At 39.5% G+C, this 26,279-nt stretch overlaps 1 protein-coding gene and 1 long non-coding RNA gene across 6 annotated transcripts in view; one reads left to right on the top strand and one right to left on the bottom strand.

Annotated features, from left to right (window-relative positions):
• sh2b3 (SH2B adaptor protein 3) overlaps positions 1 to 18,490 on the bottom strand; it is a 61,612-nt gene extending 43,122 nt beyond the window's left edge. Inside the window, exon 1 of one of the 5 annotated variants that reach the window (XM_019365642.2) lies at positions 18,100 to 18,490. The gene's annotated coding sequence lies outside the window, so the exon portion shown is untranslated. Of the gene's footprint in view, positions 1 to 2,516; positions 2,615 to 9,843; positions 9,956 to 18,095 lie in introns of those variants that run through there. The other 4 variants (XM_005473444.4, XM_003451110.5, XM_019365641.2 and 1 more) reach the window with 4 other exon arrangements.
• LOC109204550 (uncharacterized) lies at positions 2,674 to 24,286 on the top strand. The gene is made up of 3 exons (XR_002064042.2): positions 2,674 to 3,792; positions 22,290 to 22,354; positions 23,306 to 24,286. It is a non-coding gene; the product is annotated as an uncharacterized LOC109204550 (long non-coding RNA).
• The last annotated feature ends 1,993 nt before the right edge of the window (positions 24,287 to 26,279 follow it).

The raw sequence follows: 26,279 nt of genomic DNA on the forward strand, positions 1-26,279 counted from the left end.
ATTCATTAACTTAACAAACATCATAAGTGTAGTGAAAACAAAAGTGTTTATTTATTTATTATACGTATACTCTTTAAGTACAATTAACACAAAAAATAAATAAATCAGTGGCGTTGGTGGAGGGGGACAAGCTCATCCGGTAGAGAGCGAGGCCCATATTAACGAGCGTTTTTGACCCTATAACCTGTCTCGCAAGGGTAACCACTTCTGCCAGCTAGCCTCCACCACAACATCTGCAGGTGTGGGTGGTGGGGGCAACAAGGGGCCCAGGCAGAAGCTGACTTAATAGACAGAAAGTCGTAGCAGTCAACCAAAGGGCATTTCAGTCATATGCTGCCGAAACCAGGTTTGGTGAGAGACCCTCAAAGATCTGGAGAGAAAAACAGCTGCAGACAACATCTAATAAACCTCCTGAAAGCTTTCAAGAGTTTTTAGCTTCTGTTGGAGAGCTCTTGTTGACCAAAGCCTCGCTTTTCATAATCTTTGCTCAAGCTGAAGTAAACACTGACTGAGTTTGGACTTAATGAATATGGCAAAATCTTAAAATTTTAAACTGATTAATCATCCAACCTTAAACATCCACACACTCGACCTCATTTTATGAGTGAGACAGTAAAGATGTGACATGTGGTAATATACTGCACTGAACTTGATGTGTTCGGGTAGCCTTGGAAGGCTTGGCCTCCTACAGTAGGGCTCTGCTACTTGTTTTTTTTTGTGTGCACCGTTTCACTTCCTTGCTTCTGTTGACGCACAGTGCTTCAGTGTTTGCTGATTAGTCTAATCTCACAAGGCTTTCTCTGTATAAACTTGTGGCTTTTCTTATAATAATCAGTAAATTGAAACTATCAAAAGCCGTCTACCATTTTACTCATCAGGGCCCACAAATACATTATCAACTGTAGGTACTGCATCATTCGGTGCATGAAGAAGTTAACATGCATTTTCTCTGTTCCTGTACAGTGCACACGTGTTTCAACCTGTCCACCACCGTTAAAAAACTAGTACTGTTGTAATTTAAAAGAACTGTGTGGTTAAAGCTGTTAACCACACAGTTCATCAGAATAAAGGAAGGATGTATTCCTAAGTATTCAACAAGCCCTTCTCTTTTCTTTCTTTTTAAACGCCCATTTGCTATGTGTGTGTGTGTGTGTTTATCCCTTTTTGACCTTGAGTATACTAAACACATAGATATAGGGGATCAGGGAGAACACACTTTTGGGCATGTAGCATAAGGATGACATAAAAGTGTGTTGACTTGGAAGTGAGTAGCCCAGGCATGACTGGGTTTTCATCCTAGTTTTGAGAGACCCCAAAATGGTAGCTGGAATAACTGGACACGACTTGTCCAGATATCTGTTCAGGTATAGCAAGATTCAAGTGACGTTTAGAGATATAGCCAATGATGGCAATGAAAGAGTCCCATTTTCGGTAGAATAAAGAAGCAGAATTGTGTCTTCTGGAAATGAAAGAAGACAAATATGATTGGACATTTAGATAAAGTCCTAAAATGCTGACATATTAAATTCTGAAGCAGACAGGAAGAGCCAAAGATAGTATATTTTTTTAAAAAAAGGGATGTAGCTACTGTGATATCAGCTGTGTGGACTTTTGGAGCACCCATTTTGGTACTTTGTGCGTGTTCATCTTTAGTTTTTGTTTCAATCCAGACGTGGCCATATTGGAACAAGAAGGCAGAGCTGTGGCATTATCACCTGGTGCTGGTGCAAGCTTACTTAGCGAGGTGTTAACTAAAACGGAATGTTTCCTGACTCCATCTAATGGACATAAGACGCCCATAATGATGCCGAACTTAAAGTCTTAATACGATTTAGCCAGGAAACAGGAAAAAAGAAACTTCTGAAGGGAAAAAAACATCTGTAGAGACCATAACTGATTTTTGTGCTAAACTGTCAACATGTTTCATTTCTGCACTAACTAAATGTGGGCATTTTAGCACTAGAATCTATGGCGACTGACTCACTTTTGGCACCACCTTCAAATAGCATTTAGTTGCCATCTGCAGTTCTTGGCACTTCTACATTGGCTTAATTTTATAACCTGGAAGTTGGTGCTTGGTTATAAGACACTCAAACCCACCACTGGAAGAAATACAGTCACATACACAGACATACATATATAAGTGAATTTAAGCTTCATCTTAGAACGGCCGCTTTGCATGTGTAAACACTGCAGACACATGGTGTAACTAAGAAACTGTGGGATACAACAACTAGCCAGATTTCTTCTTATGTGTTGCACAGTAAAGCGGTGAACACATATAGAATAGTACGTAGAATATTTCACCATAACACAAACCAAAAACAACACCTCAAGGTGCTTTTAGCAAAGAAGTCAACATGCATTATATATAAGCTGCTTCTTTTTCTCCCCTGCATGTCTTTCCATAATAAAGTGTTGAGCAACAGCTGAACAGTTAGACTATAAGACGTAAACTGCAGTATCATTAACAGGAGTTTAACCTTCTAACTTCAACATGTGCCTACAGTACATACCATCTTCCTCCAGTGCTGCAGAGAAGAGTCTAATCGGCATACAGGAAGTGTGAGAGAGTGCTTTTGCATATGGGTGCGTGTGGGCTGTTGTGTCTCTGTGTCTGGTGGGGGGGGTTGTCACAGACTGTGGTCCAACAGATCACAGACAACCACAAGAAACAGGGGGTGGGGGGATGGGGGGTCGCGCTGTGGTCGGGCCAAAACATGGAGCAACACGTCTCGTTATCTAATTTCTCTGCGTGTCCTGAGCGACAACCTGCTGAGATGAAAACTTGTAAAAGTCGTGAGGTCACATCTTAAAATAAGCGTGCCGTTTTTTCATTAGTACCATCAAACATATCAAGGGGACACGTACGTCAATGAGGCAGTGAAAAGTTGGCATCGTGAAATATTGCGTCACTAAAGTTCCTGGATGTGTCCTGTCACAACAACTAATTCCCTTCCTGTACTTTTTTAGAGCATGCTCAGTGCATGCCTCATTTTGCCCCTTCAGCTGGCCTCCTAGAAGCTTGGTTCTATCTGCCTGGCCAGCCCAGCGATGACTCAGCACTGCCTAGAGAACATACACACACACATGCACACAAAAACACAGACACACACTTCCTCTCGCCGTATCCATTGGGGTCTTGGCCGTCTCCGTTCCCAGGGTTTTCCCTTTCTTTTCATCCCCTCTGTCATCTGAGGATCTCCAGATGTGTTTGGACTCAAACTTCCTTGACTTTTTACCTTGACGAAGAGCCATATTCAAACTGTGAGGGGAAACAAAAAGGCTAACACAGTGTTTGTGTCTCCTTTCTCTGTTCTTATCCGGGACCTCTAACCTCGCCTCAGTGTTTTGTTATTGTATTATTGCTTTCCTAGACAGCATTCGGCAGGAGACGACAGAAAAAAAAGCCAATCCAAACACCCGAAGTTGCAACTGGAAAACATTTGTGCACTCCTGCCTTTTTTCCTTCTTCACCTTACTCATCACTCCCTCAAGCTCCTTCTCCTCCCCTACAATGCCCACATTCTTCTTCTGCGAAGCACACGCACGCTCGCGATGGCACACTGATTGCTTTCTTCGTCTCTCTCGTGGGCTTTACAGAAATTTGGCACCGCTTTTTTCTCCCCCATCGACACCACAAAACAACCTGAGGAACTGCTGCACTGTGTCGAGATCAACGGCAGATTTTTTGGCAAGAAGAAAAAAGAGAAAAATGATCTAACCAAACAAATGCTACTGTGAAACTACTGATGCAGCAAGTCAACCACTGCTGTTTAAAAGAGCAAACAGGTAGTGACGCATACCACACAACTCTTTAATGGACACATGCAAAATGTCAAACAAGTGTCAAAGCGCAGCAGCTAGTCACACTTGCTGACATTTAGACAAATATAAAACAATCTTTTCTAAGCATGTGACATGAGGCAAAGTCCTTCTAGAATCTAGAAGCAAGCCTAACCACTCGGCAGCCATCTTGAAACACCTCCATAATAACTTAGGCAGTAATTTTAAATCATTATCCAAATTAGCTCAATGGTCAGTGAATATAAAAACTGTATCCTGACCTTGTCCTGTAAAGTTAACCCCACACCAGGTCAGGTTGCAAGACACCAAAATGAGTCACACAGCTCTCATCTATCCCTAATAGTCATGATGTACACGCTCCAGAAGTGGACATAAAAGAGTCTGATTTTAATCAAGACGGAAGGAAACAGGATGTGTGAAACACAGACATGAATCGATCTTGTTAGCGTGAGTAACCTCATGACTCAGGACTTACTGGGGAAATTCATGTGTTATATTGCGGCATTTTATTCCCACTAAATGGAAGTGCTAGCAGTATGATTTACAGTAAACAGCGTCCTGGATGTGGTCTACAGGGAACAGAGACAACATGATCTTTTGCTCAATATTTTTTTTGTTTGCACAAACATTAACATCACATGGCTCTTCTCAAAAAGAAAAGAAAAAGCTTTTTTTGGAGCAAAACCAAGAAAATAAAATCTCCCAAGACTGTGGCTTATATAACACTACAACTCATAGATAATAATCTATGCTGCTGGTGGATGTAGCCTGCTATTTATATCTCACAGGCCTGGTATCAGCTCCCACACACCACTGAGTTACCCTGTTGTCCCCATTAGGGAACAGCTCGTTTGATGCAATGGACACACACACACCCATGAAAGTGTTGAAGTGACCTGAGTTTTCAGGTCATGTATTCAAATTAGGAGGTAGGGGTCTGGTTTGAGAGTGCTGCAGCACCTCTAATGGCCACTAGATGCTGGATGCATAACCGAAATGCAGACTGGGTGGGAAAATGTTACAAGTCTGACAAGTACTAAACTACCTCGTAAAATAAGATTTTAAAGGGTTTTAAAAACAAGTTTACTTAACCAATAAACTGATCTCGAGGCTCCTGTGAGTTCGTATAGGGGAGAATTTTTGAGTGCCGCTGCCAACTGAAGCTGAAATGATTTGTCGCCCGAGTCATATGGCAAAAAAAGCATAATTAAAATAATTTTAGCTTAAATGTAAAACATTTGATGTTGGTAAACATCAAATAGCACAATTATCTAATTTCTTTTCTTAAATTTTACTTAATGTCTTTGAGTTTTAAGTGGTTTAACTCAAGTTTGCCAATGTAAAATTATCAGACCTTGCATACTGAAAAATAACAATATTGGAAGATGCTAACACCGACAAGCTGACTATATGTCAATGAGTTCTCTGAAACAGTATCTATTTAATTTCAGCAGATTCTGTACATCTCGGAGTTGTTGGGTTTTTTTCACGCTAAAAGCACTCGGCACTCCTGACAATACTCAGCTCCGAGTCCTTGTAGTACCAAAGAGGCACAGCCTCAGCAACTCTGACACACTTTGGTTGCTAAACAGGTGCAGGCATAAATACTCAGAGAGCAGCAGCATTAACTTGTCCTTCATTGCTGTTCCGCACTTGTTGTGACATTTGGTCAGTGTGTTGCTCGACCGTCTTTCCACTCTGACTGGACAGCTGGTTAAGCTGGGAAGAGGTGCACAGCGTGGAAAAGATGACTAGCACCTTGTTATGTTGCTACTGCTGTTTTTGCCACTGTAAACAACTGGAAAAAGCATGCTAGACTCAGGAAAAATAGACGAGACTTAGCAGATTTATGGAGATTACATTTGGATGTTTCAAAGCATACCCTTTTTCATAATGTAGTCTTCTTTTCCAACTGCTAAACTACCATTAAACTGGTCCGGGAAGGCTATTGGTGTTGCACTTTTCTCCTTATGAAAGTTAGGGGTCAGCAACCTCCAGTCACTGAAGAAAAATATATATTCCCCAACAGGTGGCTGTTTCTAGTTGAAACTGGTCACAAACAGGATGCTATACCAAAAACCTCAATGTGATAGTTTTGGCTGCAGATTTCTACAGTCGCCCATAGTTTGCATGGAAGATGCCAACTTGAGTGAGATGCAAAGTGATTCAAAAGATCCAAGTTTGATTTTGAAGAAAACCGGTCTTGTTCTCAATTTACATCACACTCCTCACAGTTTTAACATCACTTGGCAAACATGTTTGCAAACAAGTCAGCATCTTCCATGCAAACTATGGACACCCACAACAATCTGCTGGCAAGCAGCTTGGTTTCAAGCAGGTTTTCAGTGCAGTACCACACAGGCAGCAATCACCAGCAATCACTTGCCATTCATCTGAGGAATACACATTTTCCAGAGTGACCTGTGGTTTTCAGGGGATCACCAGTCACTAGGCATGTGTGGCCGGGGCTTGTCAAAACCTATAGTCATGTAAACAATATCACTTAAATAATCAACTAGCTAACTCTATGATTACAGCTCTACTAATCAGCAAATCATTTTAAAATAAAAAAATGTTTACAAAAAATTCCAATTTCACTGAATCCACAGTGGAAATCAAGCGAACTTTCCCTAAAGAGCAAGCTGTGAAGAAATTGTATAAACTATAAGAATAAAAAGGTGAGTATGAGAAACTAATGACAGCAGAAGTGGAATTGAACTCCTTTTTGCACAAAGACAGGAGGAAAATACAACCACAGGAGCGACTAAGAAGATCTGTTAGATTTATCAACACTGGAAATAAACATTAGTTATTACTTGACTGCTACACATCAGCTCCAACACTGCACTCCAGTCAAATGTTCACACTACAAAAACTGATATAATGCCAGAAAACAGTACATCTAACTTCAAAAGAACCCTCCAGACACGACATCACAGACTCCATGTTTTTTCAGACACACTTAAACATGAATAGATATCAGATTCTTGGGCGATGAGCTAAACTGTTTGCTCTTGCTCTAAAACACACAAACATACAGATGTGTGAGCAACTAGTCTGGGAATGTGTGTACATGTACACCTCTATGTGCTGATTAGTTGTACATTATTGCAAAAAATAGGATGCAGTCCTAACTGTCACACTCATTAAGTAAAATGCAATTTACAGCGAGCCACATCCGTCCGACCTTTATATAGCCCGAGCCTTATTACCGAGATCAGCCGGATCCAATCTATTGCTTATGACTCAATTAATCTGCATGGCATAGAGGCTCGCAGAGACATCAAACACTCTGGCGTTTCCTGTAAAAACTGCAGTGGAAAATTCGTATAAATCACACACACAAAAACCTAAAGCCAAAAAATAAAAAAATAACACAGCAACATGTGCATCCAAGGAACTCGGGTGAAAACAGATTTTATTACCTCTGAATTTTCACTCCCTAAATCATTGAATGAATCACAGAGATACGGATAAACTTATAAAGCAGGGGGACAGTAAGTGATTGTAAGAGGGGGAGAAGGCAATAAAGCAGTGAGAAAAGGAAGAGGAGGAGGAACAACAGTCACAGGGACAGAGAGAAAGACAGATGGGCGGATAATGAGAGGCCAGGCAGGAAGTGAGAATAACAAGTAGGAGAAAGCTGAGAGGAGAGGAGACGGCGCCAGGTTTGTGGATGAAGGTCCAGGTGGCAGAGCACAAGAGGAAAGGAGACCAAAGGATCACTGCTCTGCTCTGCCTGGGCAGCAATCACAGCAACAGGAAGCCCTGCCCTGCCCTGGCAAGCAGCGCACACATGCAAAGACACCGTGCATGTACACACACATGCACGCACACATGCACACCAACGTGCTGCCTTACGTCAGGGGTGAAGAGAGAACTAGAATATCAAGTACAAGAGCTGTTACTTAAAATATTTAACTGAGAGCATGATGAATACGCATTTGTGGTGAAAGCACAACAAACAAGCAGTTCTAGGAACTTTTCTGCTCTCGTATTTTAAGGCTAAATCACAGTACACAATACGCATCATGATATTTTAAAATAACCTCTAAATTATTTTATAAATGTTCGATTTATCTACTCTGATACATACAGTCACACCACACTGATTATTTAATAATTACCAAATACGTTAAATTTAAAGGTACAGTGTGTAAAATCTCACCACTAGATGTCAGTAGATTGCAGATTGCCATCAACTGAATTCTGTTTTCTTACTGATCCTTTTTTTGCCGCTGTTAGCAACACCAGTCTTTGGAGTGGAGCTAAGGTCGTTGGACTCGGACACTTGGTGAATAAACTTTCATATAATATGAGAATATAATCAATCTATTCATCAGAGGGAAAGTGTCATTTTTAGGACACCTAAGCCTAACATTAGCTAGCGTAATGTTAGCTTATAACCATCTGTCGATAATCCGTTGTGATCCAACTCCTGAGAAGAAGAATAACAAAAAAATAATCGGAAAACAATAGGCATGCTTACGCATGTTTTTGTCTCTTCACTACTACATAATGTATTTTAATAATTTAATAATAATTCCCCAAAACAGCTTCTCAGATAACCAAACGAGTATGAAATATATGATGTATAAAAGCATCCCACTAAACTCTGTGTTAATGAGCATTTACTTCTAAGCCATTACAAACTCCTGCACAACCCTACAAGTTTTAAAGAAGTTTAAAAACAACAGCTGAGTTGTGATTTCAGCTATAGGGTATTTATAACTTAGACTAAGGGGGTGGATGATATGCGAAAGTGGCTGATGCTAATTTGGCATATGATCTTCTTTTCAGAGAAATGCCGCAGACCGTGTCGTTAAATAAATATATAATTAAGTACAATTCAAGCATCCTCTCTCCACAAGAACAAAGCAAAACCGAGATCATTTGTGACACAGCTAAGACAAGGTTCCCATAACCTGCACGATGCACCTTGGAGGTGCAGTTTATTAGATTTATGCGTCGGACCTTCAGCTTAGAGTTGCAGGGTTTTTATCCACACGCACAAAAAAAAATCATAAGATCACATCAGCTAAGCTAAAACTGTTGTGAGAAAAAATGTAAGTCAGATCATAATTCAGCACCGAAAGCTTGTGACATGATCATTTGGTCAGATATACGAGAGCACACACGAAGCCATATTAGATACAAAATGTTCCCGCTGAAGAACAGCTGGTAATTTTAGCTCTTATCAACATGATATTAATGGGAGGAAATGGGTCAGCTTTTATCGGCTTCTGAGATAAAAATAAACCAAGTCACAATATGAAACTGAAAAGATGTGAAATCGCTAATTGTTTTTTTTGCCATCACTCCGCTGAGACGCGTCGTCACTAGTGATCTTAGTATTAGGATTACTCATTTTTGCTATGTTTTAACACTGCTGCTATAGAGTGAGAATGGTGAGCATAAATGGGCCATTACAATCCCATTTTAAGCAGCAGCAATTAGCAGCCTGATACAGAAACTGCTTTGGTCTCTATAGCTTATTTCTCCTTAATAACTGTAGCGTGGATGAATAAAACAATTTAGATTTTGACTGCCTTGATTGACAAGTATACCAACAGAGACCATTATAACCAGTAGCTTTCTAGTAATTAGTCTTCATTCACATCCTCTCAACCGTGTCTGTGCTGCTGGTGCCTTTTTTGAGCATTTTAAGTAAATTTTTTTTTAGAACATGTGGACACCACTGAGTGACAGTTCTTTTTTTACTGCTATCAGATTTTAGATACAACTAACCAAGTTTTCTACTGTTAGCTGTTAAGTTAGTGACAAGACAAACTGGCAGTGACCAATAGCCTAAACTAAATACTTCAAAAAGAGGAATCGAGAAATTAATCAGTACTGCTTCGGTGACAGCCTCCATCTTTTATGTACAGTCTATGATACGAACTAGCAAATTTATACTTTCATAACTTCCCTAGTTTGGTCGGTAAACTAAGTTAATAAATGTCCCACCAAGTTTGATCAAGAACATTCATAAAAAACAAAAAAATAGAAAACTGACATAAATAAAAATCTACATACCACAACTATCCAAGTTTGTTTTCAAGAGAAAAAGGTCCAGGAATTCACTCTAATACAGCCACCATCAATATTGTTTTGACAAGCACAACTGCCTGCTGTACTGATAGGCAACATACCAGTTAACACAAACCGACACCATGTGACCTTTTTTCCATTCCTTTCACTTCATGTTTTATACTTGAATGCAACAAGCTGCTCTGCATCACGCCAAAGTGGCACGGCCTGACATCAGCTACACACAACGAGCTGCGTTGAGGCCGATTGATCAGGTGCATAAAAGCAGAGGCCGACATGAAAAATACATACAGTCGCAGGGTTGGGATTGGCTGAGGCTTACTGTTCCTGTTTGTGTGAAGTGAGATGTGAAAGAGCTTTGATAATACACAGAGCAGAAAGCGAGACGCACACAGCTTACATAATTGAAGAACATATTGTAAAGGAGGAAGTAGTGCTGAAACATGAGATAACTTTGGGCTTAACTTCCCATAGCCCAAGGAAAGCATCAGCTGATTCAAAGGTATAACACGAGGGAAGGCGGCGATTGCAACTACATCTCAGTAGGCACAGCCAGAGACCAGTGTTGTTGTTATAAAAGGTTTAATCTGGATATCACAAAGACATGGAGAAGCTTTGGCTCTGTAATCCCTGTTCCAAATGCTAACTTGTTGCTCTGTGAGAATGAGCAGGAAACCTTTTGTCTAACACATGAAAAGGAAAACAATTCTGATGTAGCTACATTACTCACAAAGAAGCTATGGAGTAAGAGCAGGGGTGTAACAATACTGAAACTGAGACTGAAATCACACTACAGAAGTCTGCAAATCTGGATTTGCCATGGCATAAGATTGAAAGTGTTAAAATATTCCTATATTAGAAAATAAGCTGACCAGCCATCTATCCCACAAGTTTCCCCAAAATGCACATTTTCAGGTTTACTTCATTGAATTATCAGAAAACAGGTCAAACATCCTGGATTGCCAGTGCTTGTTTTTTTTAATTTTGTATCATCAACATCAAATTGGTGCAGTTTTGCTTTTTTCTCCATTTTCTCTATTTTACCTTGTTTTAATGACTTACTGTTCAGTGTAATCATTTACCGTTATTCCTTACTGTGAAGCACTTTGGTGTACCCCCTGGTTTTAAACGTGCTATATAAATAAAATTTTATTGTATTGTATTATATCTCATCAGACAGATGCTTAAATTTATGCTCAAAAACTAGATTTTGGCTTTAAATTCTGAAAACGTGTTTCTTCAGACCTGGAGATTTCTTTATCGATGTGTTTTAAATTTATGTCCTTATAAAGACTCAAAAATGCTGAAAAAATAAGAAAGATTAAAGAGCACTAAATGTAAACCCAACTCCATGTGCTTCAGTGCTGGCCAGTACATCGGCTGTACTTATATACCATTCATAATGTCAAGCGTGATATGAATTTTTCAAAATACCACTACAGTGCTGAACAGATAACATACCCACTGTGGCTTTTCAAGTGGTTTAAATGTACTTACTAGAGGCCACAAGAAATGCTGATGGTGATGGGGCCTGGAATAAACTGTTCAGTCTTCCAAAAGCTAAAATACTTCACATCGATGCTCCAGGAGAATCTGAAGGTAAAATTTTGTAAAAAAAAATCTCCACGTTAGATGTGGAGTGAAAGCAGGGGGCGTAACAGTTGTGAAACTGAGACCAAAATCAGTGAAACGTCTGCCCGTGTGGAGCCTGCTTTAATCGTACTAGTCGCTCATGAGCAGTTTAGGTTTTTATCTGTGACCCAATCAGAAATCACATGATCAGACCACTGGTAAAAATAATTTTTACCAGTCTTCTTTTTAAAGAAAAAAACTAACAAAACCTAAAGCTGTAATCTAAAACCGCTGTTTCTGAGAATTGTTACACCAAATGAGACCTTTACCGGGCTTGATTGTAATGAACTGTTTGCCTGTAACACAGACCTCATTGTGTGTTGTGTTTTGTCAGCTTTGAGGCCTGTACTGTCTGTGATGCCTGTCATTTGCTGCTGACTTCATTCCCTCCTCACATGTCACATCCACACAATCAAAGCAAACTCATAACTTGCCTCTCTCTTCTTTCTTTTTTCTTTTTTTTTTGCCTGTTGCTACACGAGCCCTATATTTTAGCATTTCCTTGACATGCCAGGGTCAGGATAATGACAGACTGCAGATTGTGTAAAGATGTTTTGTATTAGTCATTGGTAGGATGTCGGACAGCTGGAAGGATGTGTATTAGTCAGGACACATAATATCATCATATTAACCGTTTCATTTAAGCTAAAACCCCAGTTTTGTTTTCCAGTGCTCAACGTGGATTACTCCAGCACACAGTCTGAATTCCTTCTTATCATCATACACCCAGCCTTTGGTTTTCCTACTTTCCCAACCTGCCTCCCTGTCTCAGTTCCCACACCACAGGAAATAGGCAGAAAGTGGCTGGACTTTATTTCTGTGTCTTAAGAATAGCAGCATTGTGTTATTGTTGTTGGAATGCAGAGGCCTGAGCCCCCCACCTCCTTAAGTAATAGCAATTTGCCCATATGTAGTGTATAGCAAGAAACAGTGTACCCAATACAAAAGACAAGTCTTGACCACTGTTTTTATCCCCTCTTGATTTCTCCAGCTCTGTGATGCAGACTAATGCAAACATAAAGAAGAAAACAAGAGAATATTCACCACTGATGTGTCACAAATCTGTTGCATTTCTGTGTCATCACAGGATAAAATATACACTCCTGACTTTTAATATTTAATTATTATTATTTTCCCTAAAACTACACAAATGAGTCACAATATCAAAAAACACTGACAGGTGGGTTGATCATCTTGTTACAAAGAAATGTCATGCTGACATTCATATGGATATTACTTTTGACACTCAACTCCAATAGAGAACCGAAACTGCCAATCAATAAATAATTAGATGTATGAATAATTACAAAGACCAGTGGCCAGGCTCACTCACAACAGAAATGGCTGCCTGCAATCCAAACAGATCACTAAAAAACTGAGCCCCCAGTCACACAGGCATAAAGACCGAGTCAAAACTTTACCTCTGACCTTTTGGGTACAAAACATCCCCACATTGAGGGCGATTTTTTTAAACATTAAACACAAAAATTAATTCATTGTTGAATTTTAAAAAACAGTCATTTTTTGCCAAAATTCTCTCAAATGCTTCCAGACATAGCTTTTACAATAATACAATAATTCACAAATTCACAGCTATCACGGAGGCACAAAAGCTGATTCTTGTAAAAAAAATAAAATAAAAGCACACGCACCCTGTGTGAAACTTTCCCTGCACGCACGCTTTGATCCCTTGCAAAGTAAACCCTGACGTGGACATTACAGAACATTAAATATCCACACAGTGAATCTCTAAACAGTTTAAGTAAGCTTCTCAGGTTGACTGTCACCGAAAGCTTGAACTCAAGTTCTTACTGGAAGGGATAAACAAAGGCTTAGTTTCAGAAAAGCTGATGACACAATTCTTGACTCACTACTTACCACTAAAACTGAGTCAAATCAAAAAAATTCAGTCGATTCAAACATTCACGACTCAAAACTCCAAGCACATGTCTGCCTGAAATCCACAAGCACTTTATGAATGAGTCACATGATTGTTCTGATTCACTTTGCCAATATTTAAGAGGTGCAATACTCTATCTGTGTGTAACTGTTTTGAGTTGTTGTCGGGATTTGGCTGAGACATAATTGACTCCATCAGTCACTCAGATCAGCAGTGAATCATCTGCAGGCATCTGACTTCCCGGAAGGCTAATTCAGGAGTCTAAACTTTTCTACGTTAGGGCTTATAAGGAGCCAACAGAGTTTCTGTGTTAGGCCTTACAAAGTGCCTCTTTTTGGCACAAAGACATTTCCCAAGAATCCTGTTTTTCTGCACTGATAGCAAATTCTGTGCTTTTGATGGGAACAAACTTATGTGACTTGCTGCAAACTGGACATTTTGTGTGAGAAATGTAATCCTACTTTCACTTCAGCTGAGACACGACTCGTATTTCTGCTAAATAGAAAAACATAGCTCTGTCTGACGTGCAAGGGCAGAAAATTCTCACATTTGCAATGCTACAACCATGAAGTACTTAGCATTTTTGTAAAAAAATGAAACAACAACAAAAGAATTGCACAGTTTAAATGCAGCGACCAACTCCAGCTCTGCACCACACAGCCAAGGAATCTGGAAAAACTTGTCATGACGGGCAGTGTTTCTTTGGACAACTTGAAAGCAAAACAAACTCTTGACCCCATCATACACCTTCACTGTGTGCAACCACCCACACACACATATCCATCAATGTCCAGCAAATGCCGAGCCTACAAGCGCACACATGCTTTAAGTGAGATCCTTATGCTGCTGCAGCTAAATCAAGACTATAATCAACATTCTTCCAACAACAAGAACAAGGGTGCATTGGAGTAAAAAACACACCCACACACACACAGACACACACACACACACACACTCTCTAATTATTGCTGTTTTGGAAAAAACACAGGCACGCATGCGTATCCCCTCTCTAACACTTGCACAAACGTGTTCACACACAGGCAAGTACTTAACCCTAGTGAACGCCTTATATGTATATGTTTGTGTGTGTCTGTGGTGAGAATCCACAGTTAAAGCTAAAATTTTAGGCTTCAGATGCCAAAAGCTGTGCAAGTCATATCACATAAACATACACCAACAGCTCAATAATGTCCGGGTTATTGTAGAAAGTCTATTATGACCAGAAAATAGCCTTCTTTCCTTCCTCTTTTTTTGGTCCTAATTTGTTTCTTCTTTATTTCTCAGTCAACTCCCAGCTCCCTGCCAAATTATCTCCCATGGCATCCTCTCTCTTTTGCCGCCTCCTCCCTCCTCCCTCTTCCCCATAGGGCCACTGTGGGTCAGACCTCTCTCGTGGTCTCATCAGTGGATTTCTTAGAACCCCTGAGGGAAGCGGAAAAGCTGACTCTGATAACATCTCAGTTCAAGACATCGAACCATGACAGTGTCTGATCCGCATCTGATAGCCAAAGCTTCAGAGTTCACTACTCTTACTTATTTCTGGATGCACAACTGGTTAAAAAAAAAAAAAGTAAAAATAATCACGATGAAGCTCCACTCCTTTCTTTCAAGGAAATACGTCTCAGACAGCTTCCAGGATATTAATGCGCTGTATTGCATAAAATCCCCAACCAAGTAATCATATCACGTTGGAGAAAATCTTGTTATAATCATGCTGAAAAGAGTCATGCTTCTCTCTAAAGAGACTCCAAGATACTCTGGTGGTGAAAAAATGATGGCAGAATTGCTAGGATGAGCCACAGAATTCAGGTTTGTTATTTATTTTTATGTTTGAATGCTTATGTGGGTACACCACACCGCCTCTTTAGTCCACGGGTGTTAAACATGCGCCCCAGGAGCCACTGGATGGCTTTGCAAAGTGTGAAAACTGAAAACAAAATGCACTGCTAATGCTGGATAGCACAGGAATGAAAATGTACAGAAAGCCAAAAGGATTTTGAGATCTAACCAAGCTGTCGGATTAATAAAGGTCATAAAACACTAATGCTGTTTAGTTACAAAAACACCACATGTGAAGGTTTTGTTCCTTCTATAGCTCCGCTCTGATCAGTAAAATGCAATGAGAGCAAACTCCCTACATGAATGCCAAAGGTCAGGCATAACGTTCAACTCGAGCTCATTTTTAATGGCATGTGTCTGTTTAGCTTTTTTTAAAACATTTTCAGAATGTACTTGTAGTTGTTTACAACTATATTCAGTTTTTTCTTCCCTTTCTTCCTTTTGCATTAATACGGTTTTACGGCCATAGCCCACTTGAGATCAAATTGGGTTGCATATGCCCTATGAGCGTGACACCCCCACTTTAGCCAATACCACAAAGAGCAAAAGAGAAGTGAAGACAGAACCAATGCATCCATGCATCAGAAATCAAGAAAATCTGTGGGGAAGTAAAAGGGTTTTTTTCTGAGAAATAACAGTTTCGCTTGAGACTACACAAGCCAAACAGGAATCTGGAAGTGCTGCAAAGTGCTGTAAAAAGATTACAGATAGGCTTTAGTCTGTGAAGGGTTTTCACCAGCTTATAACAATGATGACCAAGACTGAAGACTTTTTTAGGATGTATTTTCAAACAAAAGCTACTATCACAACAGACAAAAGACTTAAGTTGTGGTTAAACTACAAAAAAGGGAATATTTCATGACTCAATACAGTTTCACCTTTTGATGCAATCAGTTCAGTCATTTTTGTTTATGCCTGATATGATTCACTGTTTTCCAGCTGGTATGGCCTACATAACATTCTCTTCATGCTGGAAGCAGGAACTAAACTCCTTGCTGTTTCTCTTTCGCCTTTCTAATTCATTAATCTCTGCACAGAAGACGTAGCCAGAGCTGCACCTGCATCGCTCAGCATCGCTCTTTATCCCACACTTAACCCAATGCACCATTAAATATTCTACCGGCTTTGCAGGCCTGTCTGGCATAAACCCTGTCGGGTTGGCTCGACAGAGTTAAAATTACCAGCCAAAGAAACTTCATACAAAGCCGTGTTACTTTACCACCCAAGAGGCATATTTTTTTTGTCTTCGGTGCCTCTGTGGCTCAAGGTGTGACTGTTGCATCGAAATGACTCAGTCATCAAAGTATGCAGACCTCACAAGGTAAATATGTACCCTGCAGGTAAGCTTCAGCACCTGTTTAGATCATACAGATCACACACGGGCAAAATTAAAATAACATGAACACCGAAAAATGTAGAAGAAGCAGAATTATGCTAAGAAAACGTTAACGTGAATGACAGCTTATTATTACCTCCAATATAATGCTGTAATGTAATGAGCGACCTAAACAGTCAGCATGTCTTTATGCTATTTGTACCCATTTGATGGCGGTTAAGGAGGGCAAAACATATCTGGTGGGCATGAAAATGTTTTAAATAAAAAAAGTATTTAAGCCTTGATGTGGTACTCCCCAAGTTATAACACTTATATAACAAAACAAACCCCAATGTTACTACCAATGCTAATACATTGGTAGTAGCATGTTTAGCAGCCTCTGGTGTTTTGTTTTTTTTTCCATCTGTACCATAACCCCAATATTTTCCAAAAAGTATCTTAGAATGTAGTTTTCCATCTGCTCTTTACTACACATTTTTGGTCAAAGGATTTCAGCAACCACCACAGCTAGTGAAGCTTTTACTTTGAAGGATCGGGCTCCTGTAGTACACACACAGACCAACGCTGCCACATAAAGCACTCCACAGTTACACACCTTGAACTGAACCATCACAACTAACGTTGGCCAACACGTCTTCACCTTCCCAAAAGTACCTTCATTTCAAAGCTCTAAAAGCTGGAATCGGTGCAAACAAAGACACACACACACACAGCCATGAGCCAGAAATAGACCTGAAGTCCTTCCAACACACACACACACACCAAAATGAGTACTTTGATTTACTCTCTCTCTCACACACACACACACACACACACACACACACACAGCACTGCACTCTTAAACCAAGTGGTTTCTCCCTACTAGTTTCTAATCTCCATCCAGCAGTCATGAACAGGCGCAAACTAAATTTCAGATGCACGTTTTTAACACGGTATTCTTATAGCGCACTTTATCAGTGCCTGTCTCTGTATTTAAATACCTTACACGAATCACTAAAATCAAGGGACAGTGGGATGAGTATTGCGTCATCACCATGGCGACCACTGCTGAGTAAATTTGCGCCAAAGCCTTAAACATTTTTTGAGTGACATCGAGTTAGTTACAAACTTGCCAACTGCACATTTTCATGTGTGCATATTGTGACAGCTGTGCTCGCTGAGACAGAAGAAGCTGTTCTGTGGTTTGACAGGACCAAGTTAATTTCTATTAAAAAATAAAATACTTTAGGGGGAAAAGGGAAAAAAATTAAAGGAAAATCTGCGCCAGAACCGCCTGCATGCAACCCACTCGGGAAGCTGCTCCTGCAGACCCTTTAAACTATGCACGACCACGTTTTTTTTTTTTTTTTACATTTCTTTTTTCGACCTTCAAGAAAAAATGTTCACATCGCTGCTGCATATTTGTGATTAGTCTCCATGCGGCTACATTTAATAAAGAAAAAAAAAAAAGAAAGAAAGAAAAGTTTAGCAATGCTAAGAAAAGAGTGTGGGAGAGGGAGGAGGAGGGTGAAAGTTACTGCCACAACATACTCACGTTCTCCGTTATCTCGGATGGGCACCCACCGCAGCACGACGACTAACCAACAAGTTGGACTTCGCATAACGGAAATGTGTTGTGCATTAAAGTAAGTCTAAACGACGTCAGTGAAGAGCAACGTGAAGTGGACACCGGAGGAGAAGCCGTGCGATAAAAAGTCCTTCGCTTTCTCCTTCATTGTGACTGCATGCGACTGGTCCTCCGCAAAAGGGGGGAAAAAAGAAAGAAGAAGAAAACTTTCAGCCACGAACTTGACGCGGAAAAAAATGGTTAGCCCTCATTTCCGTCAAAAAAAAGAAAAAAGAGTGTGGCGGTCCAGTGAGCGTTCGCGATTAAACTTACTTCCGTACTTGTATTTTCAAAATAAGACTGTGTCCGTGTTAAGGAGGCAATATCCGGATTGTAATACCGTTATTACAGTAGACTAAAACAAAAGTAAAATATTAAGTGGAAAATATATTACTTAAATTAAATAAGAATTAAAAATGAGTTTTTTAAATAAAGACAAACAAACTGTGTGCTTACAAAACTTATTAGAATAAAAACCACCTAAGTGATGTGCTTAGTTTTAGCGTTTGCTTTTTTCATGTACATTGAGACTGCAATGTCTATATGATAACAAGTGTTTGCATTGTAATAGACTGACAAATGCCACCCCAATAAAGAAAAATACCAAAAGTAACACTGAAACTAATAAAAACTGAACTGAAACAGAACATTTTCCAACAATAAAAACTAAACTGAAATGAGCAGATCCACACAGGAAAGGAACTGAAACTAAACCAAAATGAAAATAAAAATTCAAAGTGAAATGTAATGTACTTTTCTTGTCTTACTGCCCCATAAAAACAATTTAGCCTAGATTTTTTTTAACCATACATTTACAAGGCACCTTTTCTGCCTTACATGGCAAAATTAGAATGACCAATAAGTCTAACATGTCTTTGGGCTGTGAGAGGAAGGTGGAGTAGAGGAGGAGGCCCATGCAGGCACACGGGAAATGTCCAACCAAAAGGGCAAATGGAGAGTCAGTACAAACAAGACAGAATACACATGTGTGAACTGTAAAGTTGCAAGGAGTAGAGGTAGTGAAGGTGGATGAGTTTAAATACCTGGGGTCAACCATCCAAAGCAACGGACAGTGCACAAGAGAGGTGAAGAAGAGAGTGCAGGGCCGGAGACGAGTGTCAGAGGTGATTTGTGACAGATGAATACAGCAAGAGTGAAAGGGAAGGTTTACAGGATATTGGTGAGACCTGCTATGATCTATGGTTTAGAGACGGTGGCACAAACAAAAAGACAGGAGGCTGAGCTGGAGGTGGCAGAGTGGAAGATGTTTACATGTTTGTTGGGAGTGACCAGGATAGACGGGATTAGAAATGAGTACATCAGATGGACAGCTTAGGTTGAGCGGTTTTAGGACAAAGTTCGTGAGGCAAGGTTGAGATGGTCTGGACTTGTGTAGAAGAGAGACAGTGGATATACTGGACAAAAGATGTTGATCACAGAGGAGGCTCATGGATGTAGTGAAGGAGGACGGTGCAGATGGTATGGATTCTAGGGACTGGGTCAGCTGGAGGCAGATCTTCAACTGTGGTGACCCCTAAAGGAAGCAGCCAAAAGAAAGAGTAGAATTAAATTGTTTTATTCAAATAGATGGCCATTGAGATTGAGATCTTCTTTTCAACAAAGGGCATACAGTTTAAGAGCACAAAGTCACAAAGACACAGTATACATGCTCAGAAATGAATAAAGCCATGTACAAGAAGTCCCTTTAGGGGTTGCTATGGACACCCCTAAAGGGACTTCTTGTAAATGAGAAGACAGAAGGAAAGAGTAGTTGCAGATACACAAATATAACATTTTAAAATGCTCCAATGGAATCAGATAAGATAACTTCATATGTTTTTGTAGCTTGTTCCATCTGTGTGCAGGAAAGTATTCAAATTGAGTTCTTCCAAAGTTTGCTGTGGGTAAAAGGTACAGCCAAGGTAACAATGTCCTGTGAGCTGACATTTAAAGTGCTATGTTTAAATTCAAGCAAAGAGCAGATGTAACCAGGCGATCTTTGTGGAGTCTTGCAATAAACCGCATACACTGCTGTTTAAGATCTCTAGTACAAGATGAGAACAGAACCCTCTGTGATGAAACAGTGATACATGAAATCAACATAAACCACACCTTACTTTTTTTCTGCTGGTTTGCATTTCTAATGAATTTTCCTTTATATTTTCCTTTCAGTTTGTTTCCAAAGTTCACTTTTAGTTCATTTTTCATTAGTTTCAGGTTCAGTCTTTTTAATTATTATAATATGTGGGTGTTTCTAGTAAGTAGGCTATTACAAAACAAACATCACATTGTGTCGGCAGTTAACATGAAATCATGAAGAAATGTGGGGCTTGTTGACAAATTTGACCGAAATTAGATGGTGGTGATTAAAACTGGAGACATTTCCTGTTTATTTATTTATTTATTTATTGTTAGTGTGTTTTATAAGAGTGCAATATTGCTTTACTTCGTCTTTATTGGTTTTCAAAGTCAAGGTTTTATTTTTATTTGAGTCAACTGAAATTCTATCACACCTACTTTTAGTTTTCAGTTGTCTTTTTGCTAACAATATCCTCACTTTGCATGCAATATGGCCCCTGTTCACATTATAGTAAATATTTATCATCACCTTAGATTGTGTTATTATTAATTATACATGTGGCAAGTATTAAACAGCTGACTGCTTTTAGCAAATGCTCTGTTTAAATGCAGAATTTATTAAAAATGCAGTAACTGAATGTGCTCATCTAATTCTATTTGCAAACTGCAGCTGTCGGATATTTTCCTGTGACATGCATGTGGCGCAAGACAAGCATAAAACAGCATGAAATTGGTCTCTTAATTGTACAGCTCAGTGCACACCAACTAAATTACTTACAGCCACTTTTCACTGGCACTGTGATGATACAGTCCAATATGAATTTATTGAGGAATATGCACCAAATATTGAAACAAGGCACAATCTGCCTGAAAACACACACATCATTTAATTTATTGTCATTCTGTATGACTGCATATTCACAAAAAATATGAAGTTAAATGAGCTCACAACAAACACAGGATGTTTGGGACAGCTGGGCGGTCTATAATCACTATGCCCAGCAGTGTCAGCAACCTATTTCCTGTGCAAACATGCTTATATGTTTGCCACCACTGACCCATTTTTATGCACACAAACACTGTATTGTGTCTCAGCTGATTTCAGTCAATGAGATGTATCCACAGCTGTAAATGTATCATTTAATAATCTTCTAAAACTGTCGTAAGGACACATTTTATGACAGAAGTGTGATATACATAGATGAAATACACACTTTTTGAGTCATCAGTGTTTAGCTTTAAGCATGTACTTTTATGTTGAAATTATCAGGGAGGAAGTAGCTCCTAGTAAATACCATCCTGGGCAGGTTACTGCAAAAGGTGTCTAGTTTCTTAGGTGAAGTCTTTTAGTTATTGTACCTTTATTTTGGTACTTTATTTATGGATGCAGATCATTTAAAAAAAAAAAATATTATTAACAAAACAGCTGTGCAGGTGTGTAATGTTGTTTGCTGTGGCTTTAACTCAGTAGATCTGCACCACGCTATACTTTAAAGTAAGGAGATCACTTAAATGTGACGTTAATATTTTCTCTTTCTCTCTAGCACATAAGACAGGGGAAATAAAAACAAAGACATATTTTATCTTGACCTACAATGGATAGTTGTGTTTTTTGTTTTTTTGTTTTTTTGCTTTTTACTTCTCTAGAGGCCCGAAATCCGTTGTTTATTTCCTGTTTGATGGTAAAAACGTTAATTTATATTGTCAGGTATGAGTATAAAGTTTGCAGCTATTTTTGAAATATCCAACTAAAATTGTTAAACAGTGACATCTGATGGCAGACGGACTGCAGTGCATGAGGACCGTGTGCCTGTTTATAGAAAACGTCTTTTTTAAGGTATCAAAAAGGGAAATTGGTTAAAAATCACTGGATATTTACACAAGAAACTTACATTTCCTGGAGTCTATCCCTTCTGTCACTGAGCAAAGGCAGGATATACCTTGGACAGGTCACTAGTCCATCCATTCAGACGTATAGCTACACTTACTGACATTTCAGAATCACAATTTAATCTAACATGCATGTCTTTGTACTGAAGGAGGAAGCCAGAGCACCCACAGTGAACCCAGCCAGCGAGTCGAGGCATCAGACTGCACGACAGTGGTAATTTGGCACAGTCACATATTCCTTCAGTCTGCGATTACAGTAACGAACTTTTGGAGTTGTGAAAAAATGTACCCATCCGACTAGAATTTTAATAATACGTGCTAAAATGAAAGCTGTCTCAATATTACATTTTGCAATTTGAAAAAAAAAACAAAACCATAAAATCACACTGTATCACTCCTACCCCTTTTCAGCGCAAGCCATTCATGTATCAGTGATAATAGTGTTGTGCACTAATGAAAACTGAAGGAACTGAGCCATGGTCAGAAAGTGATTTGAATGGAGATGAGACTTCATGACAAAATTAAGAAACCAAAGTCAGCTATTGTGGCTGTAGATATATGGCTTCAAGTGTAATAACACAATTGTGAATATAACACAACGCACACATAATGTGAACAGCTCCATGACTGGATATGCTAGAATTACAGTGTCAGCAATTTTAAATTTGAAAAGGCCCGTTGTAAAGTCTCTCATTTTAACATCCAAAGTTTAATACTAAATATTCATATACACCAAGAGCACCACACACCTATAACAGTTCCCCTCATTTAGAGATTTTCTATCAGTCTGCTGTGGTGAGAAGGATGTGCTGTGCTCTGGGACCAGCATTGGAGCAGACTCAATAAAGTGATTAGCAAGTCTTACTCTGTGATTTCCTGCAAAGTGGGAAAACACTTGAAGTTAAACAAACTGTTATCCATTATGGGCAATACTGATGGCCCTCTGCATCACTAGACATACAGCAGAATCAGCTCTGCTGCCACAAGGACAGACACAGAAAATGTTTCATACGTCATGCAATAAATCTACAATGCAACCTTGAGCTTACTGAACTTGAGCATGAGCTAGAAAGGTACAAAAAAAGCCTAACTATGCGTTTTCATGCTCATGTTTTTCATTCCCCTCTTTTCCAATCTCCCCTTCTGTGCTCCATGTTTCTTCCAGAGGAGTCAGCATTATGCCGATTGACTCCACTAGAAGCATGTACAGGCTTTACAGAAAGAAAGTAAGAGCAAGCACACATGCACTTCCCCTTTGGGGTGCTCACCATGCACCCTGTAAAGTCATGCCTGAGAGGTCCGTCAGCTCTCTTGTGTTTGCTGTGACTTTGCTGCTCAAGTTCAATGCATGTTCACTGACGGTTCACTGCAGGATGAAAACGACCTTCGGGCCACCGGGAAATGCTCTGGCAGTTTGCAGAACGTCACACATTTATTCTCTGAAAAGCAGAAATGCATCTTCAAAGAATGATTTAATTTCACTGCAATTTAGAAATGCAGTTGGTGAGAGAAAGTGTGAATATGTGTTTATGTGTTACTGTTTAGATCTCCTCTAGTAAGCGGAACAGCTCACAAAGATGCAGGAGAGATGTGTGCAGTCTGTGTCTGTATAGCTATTTAATATGACTGTATGCATTCAGACTCATGCTGTGTCAAAACTGATGTAAAAGCTAGGAAGTGGCAATAAAAACTAAACTAGGTGTAAAAAAAAACTAGAAAAGATAATAGGTGCATTTCCCTTAATGTCTTTTATAAATGTATTTGATGATATGCATGCATATTCAAATAGAACTAACAGTGAAATAACAGTGAAATAAATAAAATAAAAAACACTTCCAGGGGGAAGCTTGCTCTCGAAACTAAATTAGGAGAAAAGTGAAATGAACTTAAAGAAAAATGCATTAGTCTTCAGTGCGTGTGTTTCTGTGTGTGTCTTTTTTATGTGCTGCAGAGCTAATGGCAACCCAACGAAAGACACATCTCTCTTCTGTATTGAAAATGTCAAACATGCATCATCAAAGAATTTCTTAATCCTTTTGCAAGTGAGAAACTGAGCGTATCAGACACCAGACATACAGTTATATAAAATGTGCTTCTCCATTTCTGTAAGAGAAAAAAGAGACAAACAATAAAAATAATCATCTAATCCACTGTCGTCCTAAATGTCTTACTACTTACATGGTAGTATTCAGTTCATTAAGGCACTAATAGGTCAGGAGGTGCAGGTAAACAGAGCAGGCAGTAAGCAACACCTGCAATCCTGCAAGACTAACGTGTTACAGAAGCTCTGCAAATAAGGCATCGACTAACAGCCCAAGACTAACTTCACCTCACTGAGTGTGCAGTCACGACAAGCAAAGTAAGTAGTTTCTTGACCAGTTAAAGTTTGAGACAGCCACCAGAGCACACCAAAACGCATCTCTTCGCGTATCATAACAACTTTCTCTCAGGTGGCAGTTGCGTGGGGGATGTGGATGGGCGGCATGGATTAATGATATTCATGTGCAGAAGCCTGGAAGGACTTCACACAGAAAATTCAGATTAATTAAGAGAAGGAACTCTGAAGTCCAGTGATCAGTTTGTTAAAAACTCTACCTTATGTTTATGTGTTTATCATTTACCTGTACATAACTTACAGTTAACCATGCCACATCATACCCGAGCATTTTAATTCTGCTGTGCTTTTTAGCTCTCATATTTAAATAGTTTCCGTTCTGATAATCAAGACATAAGGCACTCTGCAGATCTGCAGTAATATGCAGAGTGAGGCAGTAAAATACAAGGTTGTGACTGGAGTACTTTAGTTTTCCCATTTTGTGTGAATTTAGGCTATACTTCCTCTGAATTATACCTCAAAGGGAAATAATACATATTTCGTACAGAATACGGTGCATTGCTATAGATTAAAGCACCGAAAGACTGACAGGTAAGATATTTTTGTTCTGCAGAGTGGTGATAGAGTATTGTTGATATTTTAAATACATCTTGCCGGTAACATTTACATAATTTCATTCAAGTAAGGTTTTGAATGGAGTCTTTTTAAGCATTTGACATGCTCACAGGCAGCTCAAAGGAAGTTCTAACACAGCCAGGTGAGACTGCCAAAAGGTGAAGCTGTGCAAGGAGAGTGGAACAGGAGAGATGAAGGTAAGAGAGTCCAGTTGAAAATCACAAAGTGGTTTGCTTTAGTCTGCCCTACTTGCTGCTAGATTTAGGGTGTGGATATTTTAGTTTCGCAGCACTGCCTGCCTTTTTGTAAAAGTCATGCCACTAAAGGTGGAGCAGTAGACAGAATTCCTATTAAAGCTTCAGGTGCTGAACTGTGAATTGTAATTCACCCACAATGCACAGAAGTTCTACGCGGGAAGCAAAGCACGCCTGTGGGGGGGAAATAAAGGTGGCGACTTACCTGGAAAAGTTCAGTGCTTCTTAATTGAAGTTTTGACAAAACTCCTGGTGGAAATGAGCAAAGGCTTTGGAGTCTCTAAAGCAAGGAAGGCAGCTTCAGCAACCAGATCACAATGCTACAGGCGCAGGCGAGAAAGCAGTGATGGTACTTAAAGTGTATATAGTGATTCTGCTGCTTTGACCTTCATGTCTCAGCTCTCACACTGCCACAAAAAATACACAAAATATAGAGAAGATCCCTCAAAACCCTTTCCGATAGTTATTTAAAAAACAGGTTAAATGGGCCTTTTTTTCTGCACACATGACATGTGATCATGAGACTATTTCCATATTTCAGCGCCAGTGCTGACTCACACAGACCTGTCTACGATTCACCAGACTGTAATTCAGGTTCTCCCAAAATGTTAAAAGGGGTTGATTTTAGTTTGCTGCCTCCGGCTGTTTTTAGGATTATTTCCGATGAGCAGAACTGTGCTAAGGGGGCCTGCTACCTGACCTGCATGTAAACCGCTTTGCAAATCAACACCTCGTACCCCAAAGGGCTGTTAATATAATTCCTTAAAACCATTTGTTCCATCTACAAAAAAAAATCTGTGCAGAATTAAACATAGACAACAATATTGTCAGAATATGAGTGAACCATATTAACCATATGAAGGTTCATATGGTTCATATGGTTTCTGTAATCTGGAGGATATTTGACAGGCTGTGGAGGATGGAGGATTTAAACA

The sequence above is a fragment of the Oreochromis niloticus genome, linkage group LG12 (assembly GCF_001858045.2).
Source record: "Oreochromis niloticus isolate F11D_XX linkage group LG12, O_niloticus_UMD_NMBU, whole genome shotgun sequence".
NCBI lineage: Eukaryota > Metazoa > Chordata > Actinopteri > Cichliformes > Cichlidae > Oreochromis > Oreochromis niloticus.